Below are 19,725 nucleotides of genomic sequence, written 5' to 3' on the forward strand. Positions count from 1 at the left end.
ATTTTCCTGATTTGTGTCAAGGATTCAAAGGTCTGTGCCCCTGAGTAAAACAGGAAGAGGTTTTTCACATAACAGTCAACCCATGAGACCCGTCTTGTTTCATTCACCCTCCATTTTTCTCTTTTCGTCTGGTGATGTCAAGCAAAGGTTAGGCACTTGTGTGAAACAATTGGGCATTACATTTCGTGGGCATACACTGTGTGGGAAGAATCCATCTGTGTCGTCTTCTGCATTTTTGTGTGTTGCTTTCTGTCAGTTTCTGTCTGTCTCTTTCTCCGTGGTGTAATATAACAGGCTTGTCACTCACTTAGTTCTTGAAGCGAATGATGGACGAGAGGTTTGACTCATAAACCATAGTAGACAGCAGCTCACACTGCACTACAAAAGAAATGCCAATCCAAATAAGCCAATTATAATAAAATGAGCTAGAACTAATTCAAGGAAAAATAAACACAACATAAGGTTTGCCACTAAATATCAAAACATATTTGGAAGCTGCTGTTACTGCAGTGTCAGCTTTATTGACAGGCTACTGTTGCAGGGTCTAACACTATTACATCCAAGTTATCAGTATTTTCTGACGCTATCTTTAATTAGATGACAAAAAATAATTCTAATTAAATGTAGATGTAAATGTTTTGGTACCGTGTATATTATGTAATATCTCTGCAATATGTATCTGATTGGCCTATGTTATTTGGGAGCATCATTATAAAAAGCTGATAAATCTCAAATGAAATTCAATTTGTAACTCTTAAAGCTCCAAACTCCTGATTCTCTGTTTTTTCTCTTTCTTCTTTATTTTTAAGTAACAAAAATAGGACTAGCAGTATAAGTAATCTTTCCAGCTAGATGTTTTCTGCAGTGTCTGCTACTTAAGTCTTTAGCTAGACAGATGTTGGAAATTGCAATTATGTTCTTCCTTCACTTCAGATTGGTTAGTTAAGCATCTGGGGGCACCTTACAGAGCAGTGTGTGGGCACAAAGAGAGAAAGCTTCACTTCTAATTGGTAGTTAGAGGAAACAGGTCACCTAGCTATTTCAGTGTAACCTCCACAGGGATGGAGAACATCTTATTAACAACTAGATAGATAGCTCTCATGCTCTTTACTGTAACTCTGATTTATCAAGACCAAAGACAGAATTCAGGGTTGTGCAGAAGCAGAGGAAATGATTCATAATAGCTTATAGAAACATTTATTTATTTATCTGGAAAAGTCCATAAAAAGACATTCTCAGAATTATTGACTTCACTTACACGCAGTGAGGCAGTTGCAGTACATGTGTCCATGTAGTTAGATGGGGCAGTAAATCAGTCCAGACGTCTTATTTGCAGTAACTTCTTCCTGTGAGACTGCCGGGTGTCCCAGTTGATCTCGCTCCAGCACATCCTTGGTCTGTCAGGGTCTCCTCCCAGCTGAATGTGTTGAGTACACCTCCAAAGAAACGGTCAAGAGACCTTGTGACAGTTTGCCTGAGCCACCTCAATGAGCTGTGAAGGAACAGGGGAGTATCGCTGACATAGTTTGAGATTTTGGAGCTAGAGTGCATGGCTGTACATTTAGTTGAGATTTGGAGGTGTTCAATTAATCTGAACACTCAGCCAGGGAGTGGGACAGTTCTGTGAATCCAAATCTACTGACCCGTGTCACAATAATCAAAGCACAGTAAGGTGCCATTTAGTTTCTGTTGGAGATTTTACAGGAGCCCCCTTTTCCTCTTCAGAAGGGATACACTTGTGATTGGTGTGTTCATTCTGTTGCTACCAATAATCAAAATCAGTAAGCCACCATCAGTTAGTGGTTTTTGGATTACATGTTGTAATTCCTCTTCAACCTCTGTCTCCTCTGAGATGACAGAGCCAAAAAGAAAATGATCTTTAAAGACTACCATTGTTTTTAATTGGATAGTCTTTGTCCTAAATTTGAACTCTTAAAATCAAATTCCAACAGAGACAGGTCCCACACTAACATCCACAGTACTGCATGCAATATGTAGACTTAAATTTGCTTTTGATGATGCCCTTAGGATGCCCTGTCATTGTGTGTGGGAATGTTTTATACTGCTAGTTATGCACATTAATCTTAGCTCACAAACAATACATTAATACATATGAGTGTTTTTGATAAGGTGGAGATTTAGTTGTTTTTGTCCTTTTGGATATTAATATCTGGCAACTTTGACATAATTTCAGTCAATACTCTATCTTATCTGTATTTTTTTCTTATGGGACCCATGACTCAAATAAAGAGATATTTGTTTTAATGTAGGAGCACAAAAGACAATTACTATCTCAAATCCTCATGAAATTTTAAAGTGAAACACATTTAATGGGCACAGCCATTTAAATAAGTGAGGACGCTGTTATTAGGTTTGTTATACAGTTACACTATCACATCAGTATGTTTTTCCTTTTGGTGACTTGCTGTTGCTACTTGTTTCTTTTGTTAGATATGGTGAAAACAACTGTGGCTGTAAATAGAGGAAAAAAAAAAAACCTGGGCAAGTAAACTTTTTGAAAATAATGAGCTCACATGCTGAGAATTTTGTGACATTTGTTCTCAGAACGGTCCTGAATTATATTAAAGGTCATGATTCAGAATAACTCTCTTTTAAATGATATGAAAGAAGGCGACTTACATACTTTGGATCTGTCAGATATATGTTCCTTATGTATTATCTTTTTACCCGTTTTCAACCTTTTTTTTTTCCTACTGTAATTTTTTTAATTAGAGTTTTCATCCTCTGTCACAATTTTAATGTTTTCTTCCCAGTGGGATACAACTCAACTTTAATGAGCTCTCTTCCTTTGTCACAACATGATATAATGAAGGGCATAACGTTCTCTAAGATGCTAACAATGTTTGTGAATATATTACAAGTTAGATAGGAGATACCACCATACACAGTGACACGGCCACCTGCTCTAAGTGGTCAAGACACTGGATTTGCCTTTAATAGCAATCAAACAACAGCTGTCGAGCTATAGCTGTCATTGAAGAATTGAAGCCAACGATTTTCATGGAAATATTTCATTAGTATAATGACCATGTTTACCATAGACCCCCCCCAACCCCACTGTCAACTACAGTATATTTGGTAGTGTTTTAATGTTGTTTGCATCATATACAGTATCTTGCCTTAGTCCAGAACAATAATAAATCCCATTTGCCCATGTGACTAGACAGTAATATTAAATTCCCATCGGTTTCATAAGCCAATTTGCTTGTAGAAAGACAAGGACATATTTTTTTGCTAATCCATGATTTTTCATTATGAATAAAAGCGAACAAATATATGAGAAGTGCCATTTCATTTTATGTAGACTAATTTGCAGATGGTTTGCAACAACTTGTTGGTCTAATTACCTGATTTTTCATTATGACCACAAGTCACAGCCCTGAATACCATAGAAACTGCTTTTAATTAACCAAACAATTGGTGTGTATGTGTGCACCTGGTATTACTCACATTAGGAGCACTTAAACTTGCTTACACACTCACGAGGCCTTCCTTGGTAGGACCAGATGCTGTTCTCTATTATGTAAATCACAAATTTTTATAGTAAAGACTTGGTGTGTAAGGTTAGAGAAAGGTTAGGGTGAGAGTTAGGGTTAGTCAAGTCGTGGTTATGGGTAAGGTTAGGGCAAGTCTCCAGAAAATCAATGTATGTCAATGTAAAGTCCCCATGAGGAATGAAAACACGTCTGTGTGTACTTGATTTTCTGTTCTTGTTATATGTACATTCTTGAACACCTGTGTGTGAACGCTGCAGTTTTCTGCCACAGTGGTAAACACCGCTGCTCCTTCTCAGCTTTTACAATGTAATTTTGATTTGAATTATCATCTTTCTGCATGCCCATTGTAAGCCAGCCAGCAGTAACAACTATGACATTTTCAGTCAGAAGATGTCTTCATTATTGTTCTGTCCTCTCTTTAACACAGCAGTAAAGGAGTCTAAAGGTATATAGAATAAGTAAAACAAGTTAAATGTAAGGTAGGTGATTTTCAGAAGCATTTTTTTGTTTGTTTTATTTATTGCATTTCTCTTCGCATCTTGATGGCAATGAATAAATTAAAAGCAACATAAAGACAAGAACATCCATCATCTGTGGCAGCGACAGGGCTCAAAAAAAGCCTGACCAATCATTTTATAAGACACGAATAAAACCATTAGAGCCTACGTTCATGTGCAGGAAACTGTGCATAGTGTATACAGTATGTACTGTATATGCGGTATATACAGTATGTACTGTATATGCGGTATATACAGTACGTACTGTATATACTGTAAGATGGGGGTACAGCACATTATGTATGAATGCTCCCTTACTAGACTACTTTACTGACCGTCTCTTCTTTTCTGTCTCTCTCTCTCTCTCTCTCACACTCACACACACACACACTCAGACATACATATAAGTTATATATACTGTGTGTATTTGAAGTTATTCGTACTACATGTATTTGACAGACTGCTGTACATCGAGCCACATATCTCCTTATAATAATAGATTTAAGCAACAATGGCAGGTGGTGTACATGGTTGTCACGGTGATGAATGGTCTCCAGGGCAACACAGGAAGTCCATCTGGGAAGAAATCTGAAAAGGGGAGTGGATAACAGAGATTGAGGAGACACAGCCGCTACCTGATTCATTCATCCTCATCCATCACCTAAAACTATTGGTTTCTACAGTGGCCACAGAAGAAGTAACAACAAAGCTAAAGCTCATAAAGCAAGAAAATCAGTTTGGCTGTAAAAAATGAGAAAACAAAAAACAAGCAGTTCCATTTGGGTGTGAGCACAGCAGCTGCAGCAAATAAAAGTGGTTAAACAAATCTTTTTGTCTCTATTTTTTCCTCTTCTTTCCTTCTTCCTTTTCTGAATGTTTCCTTCTTTCCACCACACCCACAACACAACTGGGGTCCTGAAGTTAAGTATTTAAGACGTGTTAATGACTGTAGTCATGTGATGGTTTTGGTTACGGCATTGGTTATCGGAGCGGATTCAGTATGACAGTTAGTATAGTGTTGTGGTGATTTCGCTGGAGCCTACTAACATTTCTTTGTGCCACCACACTAATCTGTATGTGTATAACTGAGACACTGTGGATGCATCATTTTTTTTTTTTTTTTTTAATTCTCACTTGCTGATTAATAAACAGCTCAGACTTCTAACATGAAGATCAAAAGGAATTTTCAATGTCATGCTAAAAATTGCTCATCCTGTGCGTGAGCCTGTGTGGGTTTTTTGTGTGCATTACTGCACGTGTAAGAATATAAGACATGAGATAAGTAAAATCATGCACCACAGAATCTGTGACATAAGGATGACCGATTGTTTACAAAATATGTGAATGCATTTCTGTAAAATAAGGCCACTGAGATGGAAATTACGCTAACAGAGTGAACTAAAGGTTGTATTTTCACATATGTTAGGACGTCATTCATTAAAAGTTCTGATTTTTTTTTAACCCTTTCGAAAACACTAGTCAGTTTCATCTGTGCAGCAGGGTGTTTCAGTGATTTGTATCTGAGGAGGTTCTGGGTTAAAATCTGTCAATCAACTTCAACCTTTCTATGTGGAGTTTCAGTGTTCTCCCTGTCTGTGTGAGCTTTTTACAGGTACTCCAGCTTCCTGCTGCAGTCCAAAGACGTGAGGGTTAGATTGATTGGCAACTCAAAATTTTCCTGTAGGTGTGAATGTGAGTGTTTGTTTCTGTGTGTCAGCCCAGTGATAGACTGGCGACCTGTCCAGGGTGTACCCTGCTTCTTGACCAACTTTAGCTGGGATTGGCTACGGCTCAAAGCGGTGCTTGGAAGAGCTACTGAAAAGTACAGAAATGGTGTCAGTTGTTTTTGATGGTCTTTGCAGTCATCAAATCTCAACCAGACAGAACACTTGTGATTTTGTGAAATATCTTCTAAAGGAACCTGTGACCACTGAAGCTGTTCTGATGTTCTGTGGTCACTAGGCATGTTAAGAAAACATTTTATTTTGGGTGTCCTGTTCATTTCTCACTTATTTGAGCATTTAAATAAGTTTCAACAAGCATAGCAAATCCAAACCATATAAAATCCAAAAATGTGAGATATAGGACAAAATGTCAGTTTTGTTAACCAGCCGATGTTTTAATGTTTGATGGATGTTTGGATGTTTGAACATTTTGCTTTGCTGTTTGCTGGAGTGCTTTTTTTTTTTTTTTTTTTTTTTTTTGATTCCTACTCATTTGCACCTGCAAAACAGCACAACATGGCATTTTCAGCATAATGGTGATGGGGAAGAAGTTTGCTTACGTAATCATTTCCAAATTCATTATACAAAGAAAGCCTGCCAGTGAGCATTTACTACACCAGAAATCAAATGTCACTACATCCCTGAGCTGCTGAAAGACAATATTTTCATTAAGTGGCACTGCAAGGAAGTAATGGCTCTCAAAATTGCTGCTGTGATGCTAACATCATATGTAGATGATGGTTTTATATTTTTAGATTTAAAGGTCATCCAGTATCTCCGCCCAGCATTTTAAATTGTTTACAATAGTCATACATTTTATGTATAGCTATAGGAGATAGGACTCCTATAGGAGTTATATATCTAGTAGAGTTATAGTATGTTGCATGTCAGTCTATTGAAATAAGGGTCATGATTGCAGTAGCTATTTGCAAGTACCTCTAGGCAGAATTGGCTAGTCTAAGGTCATGTGAAGAAATGTCAAAAGTCTAAAGATTTGGACCTGGGATAAACTTGGGATGCCTCTGGTTAAACAGTTTTTTTAAATACCCATCCACCAAGTTTTTAGGCATCATACTCCCTTTTTTATTGACATCATTCACCAGTGCTTTGTTATTTTCCTTTGAAAGATCATTTTTCCTTGAAAACATTTTAAACATATGCACAGCAGCTGCCAGTTTACATCATTTGCAGAAGACTGGTCAGCCAAGAAATGACAAGACTGCTAATAGGACCTAGTGAGACTTGTCTGTGTGGCTGTCAAATATATGTCAGATTGGCATATATCCACCTGTCTAGACATTTAGTTATCTGTCTCCTTAAATGTACATCAACCTGTCTGTGTCGATTTGGGAGTATTCATCTATACAGTCATGCTGTGCTTTCAAAAACTTATCTGTCTGCTTCAGCATTTTAACACTATCCATCAGCCAATTTTCTTTCGTCCATCTACCACAACCAAACCTGAGCGTTCTCTCTCTTTGGTGATTACACAGTACAGACTACACACTGTACTGATGAATTTACAGTCATTGCACTTTGTATTCATTTTTTTTTTTTTTTTTTTTGCATTTTATTAGAAGTGAAAGAGTTTCAGAAGTGAAAGACAGTGAAGTGAACTATAAAAGAAATGAAAGATTAAAAAATTAAAGCAGCTTAAAAGATGAAGCTGTGATGTTGGAGAAGGGCTTGCTGGAAAGGAAAGTGGGTCGTTTATGTCACTTTGTGGTGACAGGTTGTGTGTCACTGCTGGGCACTCTGTGTCACTCTGCCTCATTCCTCCTGAGAGACTGACACTGACGCAGGGACAGGGACTGTCACTAGCCCCAGCCCTCCTTTGGCCTTGGTGTGTGTGTGTGTGTGTGTGTGTGTGTGTGTGTGTGTGTGTGTGTGTGTAGCATGTGTGTACTTCAGTCAACATGCCTGTGTTTCCATTCCTTCATTTGCATGCAGTGCTTAATAGTGCTCTTGGTAGTTTTTGTGCGAGTGTTTGTGTTGGAGAGACAAGTCATGTGTGCACTCATGTCTTTTAGCAGTGACACAGTGTAGCAGTACACAGCTAAGCTGGTCACACACTGACAGTTGTGAACTCTCCCCGAGGACACACATGCAGAGACCAGCAATCGTTTACTCACAGCCCACTTTAGCTACAGAATACGTGTAGTTTGGATACACTTTTTTCTTTAATGGCAGCGTAGTGTTAAGTAAATCTATTTAGTACATTTTAGATGACATTTTATACTTAATATACAGAGCCTGCAAAAAGCCTATTCATCACTCTTGAACTGTGAATTGCAGTGAAAGGCTTTTAACAGGAAGAGACTCCAGTGGAAACAAAAAACTCTACAGATTGATTTAATCACATTCATCTGCAGTCATTTATGTTGTCTTTTATATATTATTGTTCTGTTGTATAAGTATTAGCCTACTTACAAAGGAACACCTAAACCATCTGGTGTAGCTGCTTGTTTTCAGAAAATAATATGTCAAACAATATGTTCACTTGAGATTACCTGTCTGTAATCAATGTGTCCCATTCATATAAAGACTATAGAATACAGAAGCTCTGCTGGTGCTGAAAAAGTACATTTCTTCTATGTGGAAAAAATATGAGTATAAAAGACTGTCTGCACAGCCCACCCTGCAGTTTCACATACATAAATAGAAATAAGAAATAAGCACAATGTACACACAGTGAATATGCAAAGTTATTAATGATCGTTTGCAGCAAAGATCAGGTTGCAGGTGAAGTGTTGAATAATGCCACGTGATGGAACAAAGCAGATATAGAACGATAAGCATGAAAACCCAAGAGACTGGCATGAATTGTAAAAAGGCTGTAATTTAAATTGTAATTTTTTAGGGCGATAAACAAACCATTCTGTGCTTGTCTAATCCCCATTATAAGTATTTCTTAAGTGCTCAATATTTCATTTCCAAGATTACATTATCCATACAGAAGAGAGCGTATGATTTCAAAATACTTGAGAAAAACAAAAATAATTAGCTTTATTGAATGCTGTACTGTATAACAGTTGGATGCTGAGGAGCTCATTTATTGCAAACAATACAGTTTAACTAAAAAGAGGAGAAACATGGGGATTTTTTTTAGTGATCAATCATGTGTAGACATGTTCATGTACTGTGTGTATGTGCGTTTTTTACTCTTGTGTACTAATGAGTCAGCTAATGGGCAGTGGCAGCAGGCCATTAGATTTCTACTGATGGTATAAAAGTATTTCACTGATGTACATATTAGGGGTAACATGCCAAGATATGTTGCTGTGTGCCAGTAAAGATCGTAAACATGAATGTGAGTAATGCTAGATTCAAAATACAACCTAAAGTTGTAAAAATAATGGTTCTTGCTGAAGTTGGGGCTCACTATATCGTTGTACTGTCTGCCATTAAACTGAATATCTTCTTAGCAAACTCAAACTGAGGAAGGATTTGCTGAGGCACAAACAAATGAGTGAGCTGGCCTGAGTTTCTCTATCTACAAATGCATATATGATACACACATAGACTGTATATATTGTATTTTAGTGCAGTGTATTTTATTGGACAATGCAGTTACATCCTGGAAGCCCTCAAGGGGCTGCTTAGGTCACAAAATCCTTGGATTGGCTGCTAGCAAAGTCAGTAAAAGACAGTTTTTCATAATTTTTTGCATTTGTGGCCTGCTCATAGATATCCATGAAATGTGATGAGGTAACATCATATCAGAGTCTGTCTTTTCATCTTGTCTTTGTGTTTCAAACATGGTGTCTCACTATCACTCATTTGTTCCTGTGCTTTGTTGCAGCACCTTACTTTCTTTACAGTCCCTTAAGGTTTCTCTGTCAGTCTTATGACACCACGTCACCTCTGCCACCACCTTTGTCTCTTTTTCCATCTCCTCTCTGTGTTTGTCACCCAGAGGTGCTGGAAAGCAGAAAAGTGAAATGTGTTCTTATATCCATGCACTTTACTTTTCTCTCCTCTTATGAGCGAACACTGAAGTGGCAGCAACACCTGCCAGTGAGTGTCAATTTGTGTGTTCATGTGGTTGCATCTGTTTGTGAAACTGTGTGTGTGTGTGTGTGTGTGTTGTACTTTAGTTGAAGAGCAAGCTTGCTTATGCTGTATAAATTTAGTTAAGTGAACACTCTCGAGAATGAAGCGTAGAGTTGTGTATCTCTCCTTCCCAAAACCCGTCGGCATGCACACACATCCATTAACTGGTTGCTCTTTAAGAAGTGAAAAAAAAAAAGAAACTTAAACCCCCTCTCTCCTGCCATCTGTTAGTGTGCAGGCAAAACCAACTCTCCCCCGCCCTCTGCAATCTGCTGCATCATGCACACACCCTCGCACATGCACACTAACATGCAAACTCACAACAGAGACACAATACATACTCATCCGCGTTCCCACTCTCACACACACAGAAACACATTCAGATATGCAATACCAACGCTGACATCTGACATACATATAGACACATACCACCATCCCACACCTACACAGGGACACCTTTTTTATCTCCAAGTACAGTATCTCACTGTGTGTGTCTCTCCTTTCTGGAGCCAGCAGACAGACAAGAGAGAGAGCAGCATGGTGGTGAAGCTTGTGATTGATCTCATTAATACTAAAGAGTAGAAATGATGGCGTATGGTGTTTATCAAATCTTCCTGGCAAACACTACAATCCTCAAAATGGCTCTGTGGGGAATGAGGGTAAGACAAGCATGAAAAGAAAGGGATGAAGAAAAAGGTGCTTAGGGAAGAAAAAACTATTAAAAATGAAAGATTGTGTTGATCCACAGGCCAGTGGACAGATCACAAAGAAATAATCAATGAAAATAAGCATAGAGAGAAATGGTAGTTTGTTTTTATCCAGTCTCTCTGTTATAGTAAAAAGGTTTGACTTCAAACTTTGTTCATTTTTATGGATTATACAAACATCATCAGCTTTGATTGTGTGTCTAGTACACACCTCCAGACACTTCAGCCTGAGAGTTCATCTCAGAGACAGTAAGAGTGTAAATAAGTTTATTCTGATCTTGCAGAAGTGTGAATATAACTGGCAGTGAATCCGAACATTTATTTTATGAGGCAGCTTTCTACTGCAGAAAAAACATATTTAGCTTGATAAGTCGTCAGAGTTCACCAAATGTAATTCCAGGGGAATTACATGGTATATATGGTCTATGATTAACCAGGTGAACACATAAACAATGTACAATTGCACTGTATCACACTGTACTACACAAGTATTCTTTCTGGTTGAGACTTTTACAGTAATAAAACTGCAACCACTACTAGGTATTCCTCTCAAGGCACTTCAGTTGGCAACTAGACAGTGTACAATTAAGGATAAAGTCATAATAATTTAATATTCTGCAATTTAAAGTTGATTTGATATAAATAATTGAAAAATAAAAATGTTTTTCTTCAAGTTGCTCTTCATTTAAATGATTCTATAGAAGAAGAAAATACAAAATTCGCAATAACAGCAGTGAACAAGGAAAAGTGCTACGCAGGGCAACTTTTTGGGGAGCCTCCAAGGATGTTTTTCCACTGTACGCCTGCCAGCTGGATGCTACTTACTTTATGTATACTTGGTCACTATCACCCTTTTAAATCTGATTTTCCAACTACATTACAATGCACTGAGGTATGCCCATGTAAATAAAATAGCTAATTGGCTCAGTTACGACCCTGACAGGATTTTGGATTGGGCGCTAAAATAAAAGAAGATAAAATTTTTTAGGTTGCAGTACTGTAGACTGTGTGATAGCATCCTCATCTGAAGGAAAATCATCATAATATGCAGATAGACCCACGCCTTTACAATTACACTTGCATTTCCACCTGCTCAGACCTCTTATCACACTGGGAAGAACATAGGGCAGTATTAATTGTTCTCTTTAGGCTCAGTATGTACACAGCTCTTAAATCATATAAAGGTAGTTTAATTTGGGGTTAGTAGATTTTCTTCTAATTGTTGACATTTACATGTTTTTCTCTATGGAACTTTAGACCTTGAAATGCATATTTTAAGGCTTTTCAGTGTAGAATATTCAGCGATTTATATCAAGACTGTGATCCACAGCTGCCTATCGGATACATAAATGAAAACTGAAATTATGCAATGTACAATACTGGAGTATATCTGTATGTGCACATGAGGCAGCTCAGACAACATATGTGGGCCACATACCGAACCCTGAGGGACAATCCTTAATGACAAATGTCTTCAATAAAACCGAGAGGTAGCACTTGAAACAGCAGAGATCAGTCCCACTGATATCAACACAGGGCTCTACACAGTTTGTTGCACCAAATGAAAATTACACTGAGGTATAGAAGACAGAGTACTGAGAGATTCTCAGTCTCACCTCATAAAAACAGGACATATATTATTATCAGGCAAGTTGTTTCAGTACTGGTAGTCTTTGCTCTACACGCTCATTCATAAAAGCCAAATTTTTATAAGATAAGATAAGATGAACTTTATTAATCCCAGCAGCGAGGAAATTCACTTGTTATGACAGCTCACAGAGATGATATAAAGTGCAAAGGCAGAAAAACGTGTTCATGCAGAAATATCAAAAGTGTGTAAAGTATTTACCAAAGTGTATAGCAGAAGTAATGTGACAAAGTTAAAATTAGCAATATAATACAGGCTATAGTATATACATATTTGTAGTGGCAGGGATGATTATCTTGGAATATTGTACAGCCCTGTTGATGTACTGAAGAATGAATAGAGTACAACTAAACTGTGGAGTTGTACAGTCTTATGCCTGTTGGGATGAATGACCTGTGGTAGCGCTCCTTCTTACACTGTGGGTGTATCAGTTAGCTGCTGAAAGAGCTACTCAGTGCCTCCACAGTCTGGTTCAGTGGAAGAGAGGTGTTGTCCATGATGGACATTAGATTGGTAACATCCTCCTCCACGGAGGCCAGCGGACATCCCAGGACAGAACTTGCCCTCCTGACCAGCTTGTTCAGTCTCTTCCTGTCATCAGACAACAGAGTGGTGGATAGCAGAGGCTACCACAGAGTCATAAAAAGTCCTTAAGAGCCTGCCCACTCCAAAAGACCTCAGTCTCCTCAGCTGGTGGAGGCGACTTTGGCCCTTCTTGTAGAGGGCATCTGTGTTGTGGAACCAGTTCAGTTTATTGTTGAGATGAACACCCAGGTACTTAAAGCTGTCCACCAGCTCAATGTCCAAGCCCTGGATGTTCACCGGTGTGTGTGGTAGTGTCCTTCTCCGGAAGTCAGTCACCATCTCCTTCGTCTTACTGGTGTTTTAAGGTTTTGCGCTCAAAAACAAGAGTCAACAAAGTCCGTGATGACTGACCTGTACTTCAGCTTGTTCCCCTCTGACACACAGCCAACAATGGCTGGAGAACTTCTGGAGATGACAGCTGCTGGAGTTGTATGTGAAGTCCGAAGTGTTGAGGGTGAAGAGTAACGGTGAGAGCACCATTCCCTGAGGGGCCCCAGTGCTGCGGACTACCACCTCAGACGCACAGTTACGCAGCCTCACGTACTGTGACCTGTTAGTGAAGTAGTCGATGGTCCATGCAGCCAACAACAATTTGCTGCTTATGATATGAAATAATAATTACCACGGGTCTAACCTACCTTTACACTAACTTATCAGCTAATCCCAGAATGAAATGAAGAAATTTAATGCTTCAGAATCAAAAATCCTGTGAATGCTTTACTCTTGCAGAAAATAGAAAATTACTATCAGTTCTAAGGTGATCCCACAGAGTTCTTTATGCAGCAGGCTTTTTTTTTTCCTTTTAAATTGCCAATGTTTGCGTGGAACCTGACTGAATATTACTGCTGCACAGAGAACTTTTTACAAAGGATTTTCTTGTGTATGAAGGCTTCCAAAATAGATCAATAGTCCACATAACAGAGAGGCACAATGGAAAGACATGATGCTATAAACCAATATTCCAACTTACGCAGCACGTGTTTGAAAATGTGTAGAGGACAAGAGGGAGAGACACAGGATTGTGGGAAAATAAGAGTGTTTAACCTGTGTGTTACCGGTATCATTTCTTATCTCACCCTCATCTCATAAAAGAACAGGCATAGGGAAACAGTCATTAACTTTATCATCATAACAGAGTGGGTGTGCCTTAGTCCACTAAATCACACAGATGCTGTCAAAACTTGCCTTCTGATTAAAAATAAGAATATTCTTTCCATATGGTTTATGGCCGAGAGATTGACACTGAGGGGAAGATGCTTGAAGGTGTTTCTCTGGAAATAGTTGACAGCTATATTCATTCTTGGTTATTCTCCACAGGCATTTCCACTGAGAGCTTTCTAGGGAAATACACAGTTGACAGATTTGCATCAGTGACTCAAGTCATATGCAGATGACACATGCAAAGGGAGACTGGCTGGCGGGGCTAGAGGGGATTGGCCAGCCCTGCCAAAATCAATCTCAGTGAACCTCACATTGGAAGAAATGAAAATGAAGCTCTAAACATTAAAAGGTAGGATGCCTTGGACAAATCCATAAACAAACTGTGGCTGAATACCTGGCATCAATTTGTATCATCATTGCCGCTGTGATTATATTCTGTTATTATTCCAAGTTTATACTATACCATAGATGAAAACAAGGACACAATGTTGATGATGGCTCTCATAATACAGGTAACACACTTCAGATGCATTTAGATTCTGTACCGGGGTTTGACTGCACCTTAGTGTTTTCATGTTAAAAAAAAAAAAAAGAAAGTATATCCATTTGAATGAGCGCCACACTTAGAGAAACTGTAAAGACAAATTGTCATTTGAAGTCTGGCATTTTCAGTATCAACTTGCTGTTTTAGCTATTTTTACATAGCCACTTGCTTATGACAGTAAGTGCCAGGGCTGTAATTTGAATTTGTGTAGGAGGTGGTGAGGGCATCTGTTCCGCATGCAACAAATTTTTGCCAAAAATTTGAATGTCTATAGCAAATTGAAATGTGAATTTCTGCAGAACATAAATACAGCAGGGGAAGAAAGAATTTATCAAACATAGGTGCTTTTACTGTGAAGGGCACATCCAGGACACCCTCTTGTCAGAAATAGTCAGCTGGTGCTAAAATAAATAAATTGCATGTAAATAATTACATAATCTCTTTTGCCTCCATTCATCCCACACTTAGGGCAGACATATACGCCATAGAAAAGATCCATAGGAAAGGATCTTGTTTAAGAGAGAAACCACAGATATAGTTGTCATAGTTGCAGTAATGTGCTGCCACAATTGTTTATCTTTTTCTGATACCAGTCGCCATCATTGTCCAATACTGCTTTCATAGTTTGACCGTTACAGTAAAAAGGGTTAAAGGGTTTTTAGCTTGCTTTGTAACTGTACACTTGCATACATGGTCTGGGCAGTTGGCATGGTCTGACAACTATAATTCGGGGGGTTTACAGTAACAGCAGACTATATACTTAGAGCCGCACTGATAGCATAAATATTGTAGATGTTGTTCTACAATATTTATAGGTAGTGTATTGTAGCATCCATCCTACAATAGCATCTAAATTCTACATGATTAATGTCTGCATACCGTCTCTCCCAGAGAGTCATCTACATGCATGCAAGATGTAGCTCAGTAGATCCCATCAGGAAATAAAAAGATCATGTTCCAAGTTTATTTTGCAACCTCCTCCTGATTTACTAACTTGAATTACAGTTTGTTTGGCATTTGTTGTACTGCATCTCTTGCTCTGTCTTTCTTCCTCTTTGTTTTCGCCTTCTTCACTCTCTAACCTCTTACCTCTCTTTCCCCTCTCTTTGCTTTGATGTCTGAGCTCTGAGGGCCCTCACTGCTGAATTAGTATTCCCTTTGTGATTATTGTCTGGTGGGGTTTGGGGGGTGGTTGTGCAATCGGTAAACTCGAAATGGAAAGCTGATGCTGTCTTTGTGGCTCTGTTCCTTCTCCAACTAAAAGTGGAAGGAAAGTATTTTGGCTGTAGCATGTTATACAGAGAAAAACACAATCAGAAACATGAAGTCTTTTATCAGGAAATGATTCTTATCAAATATTAGGTAAATGACCAAATTTGGCAATGTTGCTGTGATATAATATGCGTTATATGAAGTTTAAGTAAAAAGAATAACAAAAGAAAACTACAGGGACCAGCATACCAAGAGTCTACAGTAAAAACAATCTATATTGAAGATATTATAAACGCTAGCGTTACGTTGCGCACAGCAGTATGACTGCAAAACTAGCAGTGTGATCGGTTCGAAGGCCATTTATCAGTCATCTTTTGGTATAGTATGGTAGATTATTTCCACTTTATGCTCAGTTTGCCCTTCTGTCTTTCTGTCTCTGTTTGAGTCAGTGATCTTATTTTTAGAAAACTCATTTAATGCATGGAGAAAACCTTTGAATTGCAGAGCTAGAATTATTCTCTATCAGTATTTCTGCACTTATATTGATTTATGTGCCGTCCTGCCCTGGGGTGGCATGTGTCCTTGTAGAGTCAATGATTAACACTTCAGTCAGTCAAGGCTGTCGATATCTGGCTGTGACTCAGTGTCACGACTTTTACCATTTGGTCATGATGTCAAAAATTTTATTTCTTCCTGCATAACTTGTCTCTGTTTCTGTTTTACAGTTAATGACAATTTCTTTACCTCTAATCTTTTCATCTACCTTCACTTTCTTGTTTCTTTACACTGTATTTCTTAATATAATTAATTATTATATTAATATTAATATAATAAATTTATATGAATTTATATCAGCCATAGTCTGACAGACCCTAATTAGGAATAAGCAGGTATAGACGATGGATGTATGGATGTATCTTGTGTTCATTAAGCTTAGGGCAATGAAACCGTTTTGTTTACATTAAGTACAGTATGAACTCACATCAGGTGATTAAAACAAAGTTGTTGACAGGATATTATAGACATTCACACATAACACACTTAGTAGAAAACATGTATACATTTTGTTTGTTACATGTTTATGTGTCATACAGCCAAGTTGTTATTTTCCATGTAATTTGGTTTGGAAACTTGAGTTGAACATCATTGAATTCTAAGAAATCATGATTAAACCATGCTATTTTCACTGCTGTTTCCTTCTCTGTTCTGCAATTTTTTTCCCACCCTTCTTACTTCTTAACTTTGCATCATTTTTTTTTCACATCCTCCTCCACTCCCTCTTCTGTCTTATTTTGCTCTTCTACATCCTCATTTATCTCCTCATCCTCCGCGCACTCTTTCTGAACCAAAACCACAGCTGCATGACCAACCGCAAAAAGTGAGAGTCAGGCCATCCACTGTATCTGTGTCACGTCTCTCAGGCCTGGCTGACCTTCACACGGTTCAGAAGATGCCAGAAGAAAAATCGGACACACACACACACACACACACACACACACACTCACCATATTACATTAAATACAGTATGGATTCATAAATACCTCAGATATCTGCTCTCTGTTATGCACACGGTGCCTGTAAATAATGACAAATGATTTGCTGACAGATTTGAGTGGAAAGCTTAGTATGTGTTCATCTTTTTTGTATTTTAAACATGTGTGCATAGTGATGTGTAGGTGTGTGTGTGTGTGTGTGTGTGTGTGTGAACATCACATTAGACTCCATTTGTCTCTAACTCACCAGTACATTTTAACCTCAAATACTTGCCAGAGTGATGTAAGTGTCCGCTAATGAATTTACCACATACTGTATGCAATTTTACAAAAACCAAGTAAAGGCGTTTTTCTCATTTTGTTTCGGTGCACTGTACAAATGGAAAAGTTTAAAACGTGACTGAAATATTTTGGCACTAATGAAACTAATAAACTGTCGATGAAACTATCTAGCCAAGCAAACAAACAAACAAATCATAGCCTGCAGTTTCAAAAACCTTAACAATTAAGGCTGAGAGTCTTAGGAGCGCCCAAATGAATTTGCAGTTGGTTTTGTTTTGCTATGTGGCAATTTCTGTTTGAATACAGTGTTTTGTGATCATAGACATTTTAAGCAATGTGTTAGTATCTGATTGCATCTTTAACCACCTAGTTTGAAACTAATTTGAAGCAGCTTCATCTACAGCCAGGGTAATACAAGTTTTAATCTTAATTAATTATTCAATGAGAAGTAGGCGGCTTCTGACTTTTTGAATCCAAATTAGGGTTATTTACATGTATTAGTAACAGTGTGAAAGCACTGTAAAATATGGACACCAGTAAGACCTACTTTTGCATGTACAGTATGGTGTATGTCCAAGATGAAGCAGCTCAGTATGGAAATTATATTGTCACTGTTGCCTGGATACAGGGACTTGGATCCTGTTAAAGATATGAGCTCCAAGGTCTTTTTAAGTTTTTTCAGTAAGCTTCAGCTTGACAAAATTTGCCATGTGATGGCAAATAGGGTCCTGTATAGTATATATCACATGCAGAGATAGATTTAACATACCCTGCAGCAACAAAATAAATGGCAAACACACAGCCCCTGTACTTCCAGCAAAACATCAGAGAGTAAAAAAAAAAAAAACACAAGAAAGAAAATAGTGATATCAAAGGTTGCAGAAATGTTTAGAACTGATAGACATTGAACAAAGACAAGCTGTAATCAAATCTTCCTTTCCAAACATATGCTGTGGAAGCATATGCCAGTGTTTTCATTCTGAAGGAATTTTCAGTCTGATAGTTCTTATTTCAGGGGAACTGAGATCTGAATAACCCCGAGGTCTTATTTGGCAGACCACCAGCATCCAAATGTGTGTTAGCGAGTGTGCAATGAAGTACATGCCAAGCCAGTGGGTTTGAGTCTAACTGATTGTGTATGTGTATGTGTATGAGTATTATGTTGTCCCACCCTTACTGTAGCCCAAAGGACAAAAGTAAAAAAAAACCAAAAAAAACCTTGATGTTGTTTTTGAAAGAATAAAAATCGACTGTTTCAAGAAATTTGGAAATGATGTCGGCACTTATTACATTTGCTGTTTTGCTACTGACAGAAGATACTGACATCATGGCTGGAGAAAGAATAACAACCAGGGTGAAGTTCAAAATCATTGTAGAGACATGACCGTTGTACTGTCCATTATGTCACTGCATGTATGTTTGTGTGTGTATGTGTAGGTCTGATGTTGCTCTGTGCACTGTGTCCATATTAAGGTGGTGCACACTGGCCTCTGAGAATGTTTCTGCTTTACAGAAATAGATGTTTTTCGTCTCTCGGTTTCCGAAGGGTGATTAGTCGGAGCAGCCTTGACGTCAGCTGGAAATAGTTGAGACGCGCTTTCACACAAGTGAAAACAAATGGGTTCAGGGTTGTTTGGCTCAGCAGGTGCAGCATTGATTATTCTGTTATTCAGTTTTTAGTTTGGTATTTACCACTCAGGTTAAAAGCAGTTAGAAGTGCAGCTAATTATCCTTAGCCAGTGGGATACTGGAAAAGAACTCAGAGAAAAGAAGAAGGCCATTAATATTTAACCTGTGCAGTAAAATAGAGGCAGAGGCAGACTGGCTCTTAATATTCCTCATTTTTCAAATAATGTTTTGCATTGAAGTCAAAGCATATAAAGGACACACACATACATTGTCTATACTGTGTGTCACTTCATCAAAACTCATATTTTACTTCTCCCATCACAGTTGTACATTTTTTTTAGATATAAAATAAAAGAACAGCAATGCAACTTCAAAGAGACCAAAAAGACTAATCAACGTTTCTCTAAAATGGTTCCAGTCAAAGCTGAACATGGTTGTCTTTGTGAAGGGAGGCTTTGTTGCTGTGCAGTTGTATTCATGTTGTATACTACACTGCATTTGCTATGTTTACATAATAAACTGGTAACTCACTATATGTGAAAGCAGTGACAAATAGTAACTATGAGATTTTGAAATTGCACTGGCAGTAATTTTAATTTGGGCAATATTCACACTCTTGTGTTGCAGTTTTGAGGGGTAACTAGATTCCTCTCAACATTACCGTCTTCATTT

At 38.1% G+C, this 19,725-nt stretch overlaps 1 long non-coding RNA gene across 4 annotated transcripts in view; it reads right to left on the bottom strand.

Annotated features, from left to right (window-relative positions):
• Window positions 1–19,725, bottom strand: part of LOC113138723 (uncharacterized) — a 96,096-nt gene that overhangs the window by 61,834 nt on the left and 14,537 nt on the right. Inside the window, exon 3 of one of the 4 annotated variants that reach the window (XR_003296487.1) lies at window positions 4,385–4,603. The exons of the other annotated variants lie outside the window; for them this stretch is intronic. This is a non-coding gene — a long non-coding RNA (uncharacterized LOC113138723). Of the gene's footprint in view, window positions 1–4,384; window positions 4,604–19,725 lie in introns of those variants that run through there. 4 annotated transcript variants of the gene reach the window in all.

This window comes from Mastacembelus armatus, chromosome 9 (assembly GCF_900324485.2).
Source record: "Mastacembelus armatus chromosome 9, fMasArm1.2, whole genome shotgun sequence".
Classification (NCBI taxonomy): domain Eukaryota; kingdom Metazoa; phylum Chordata; class Actinopteri; order Synbranchiformes; family Mastacembelidae; genus Mastacembelus; species Mastacembelus armatus.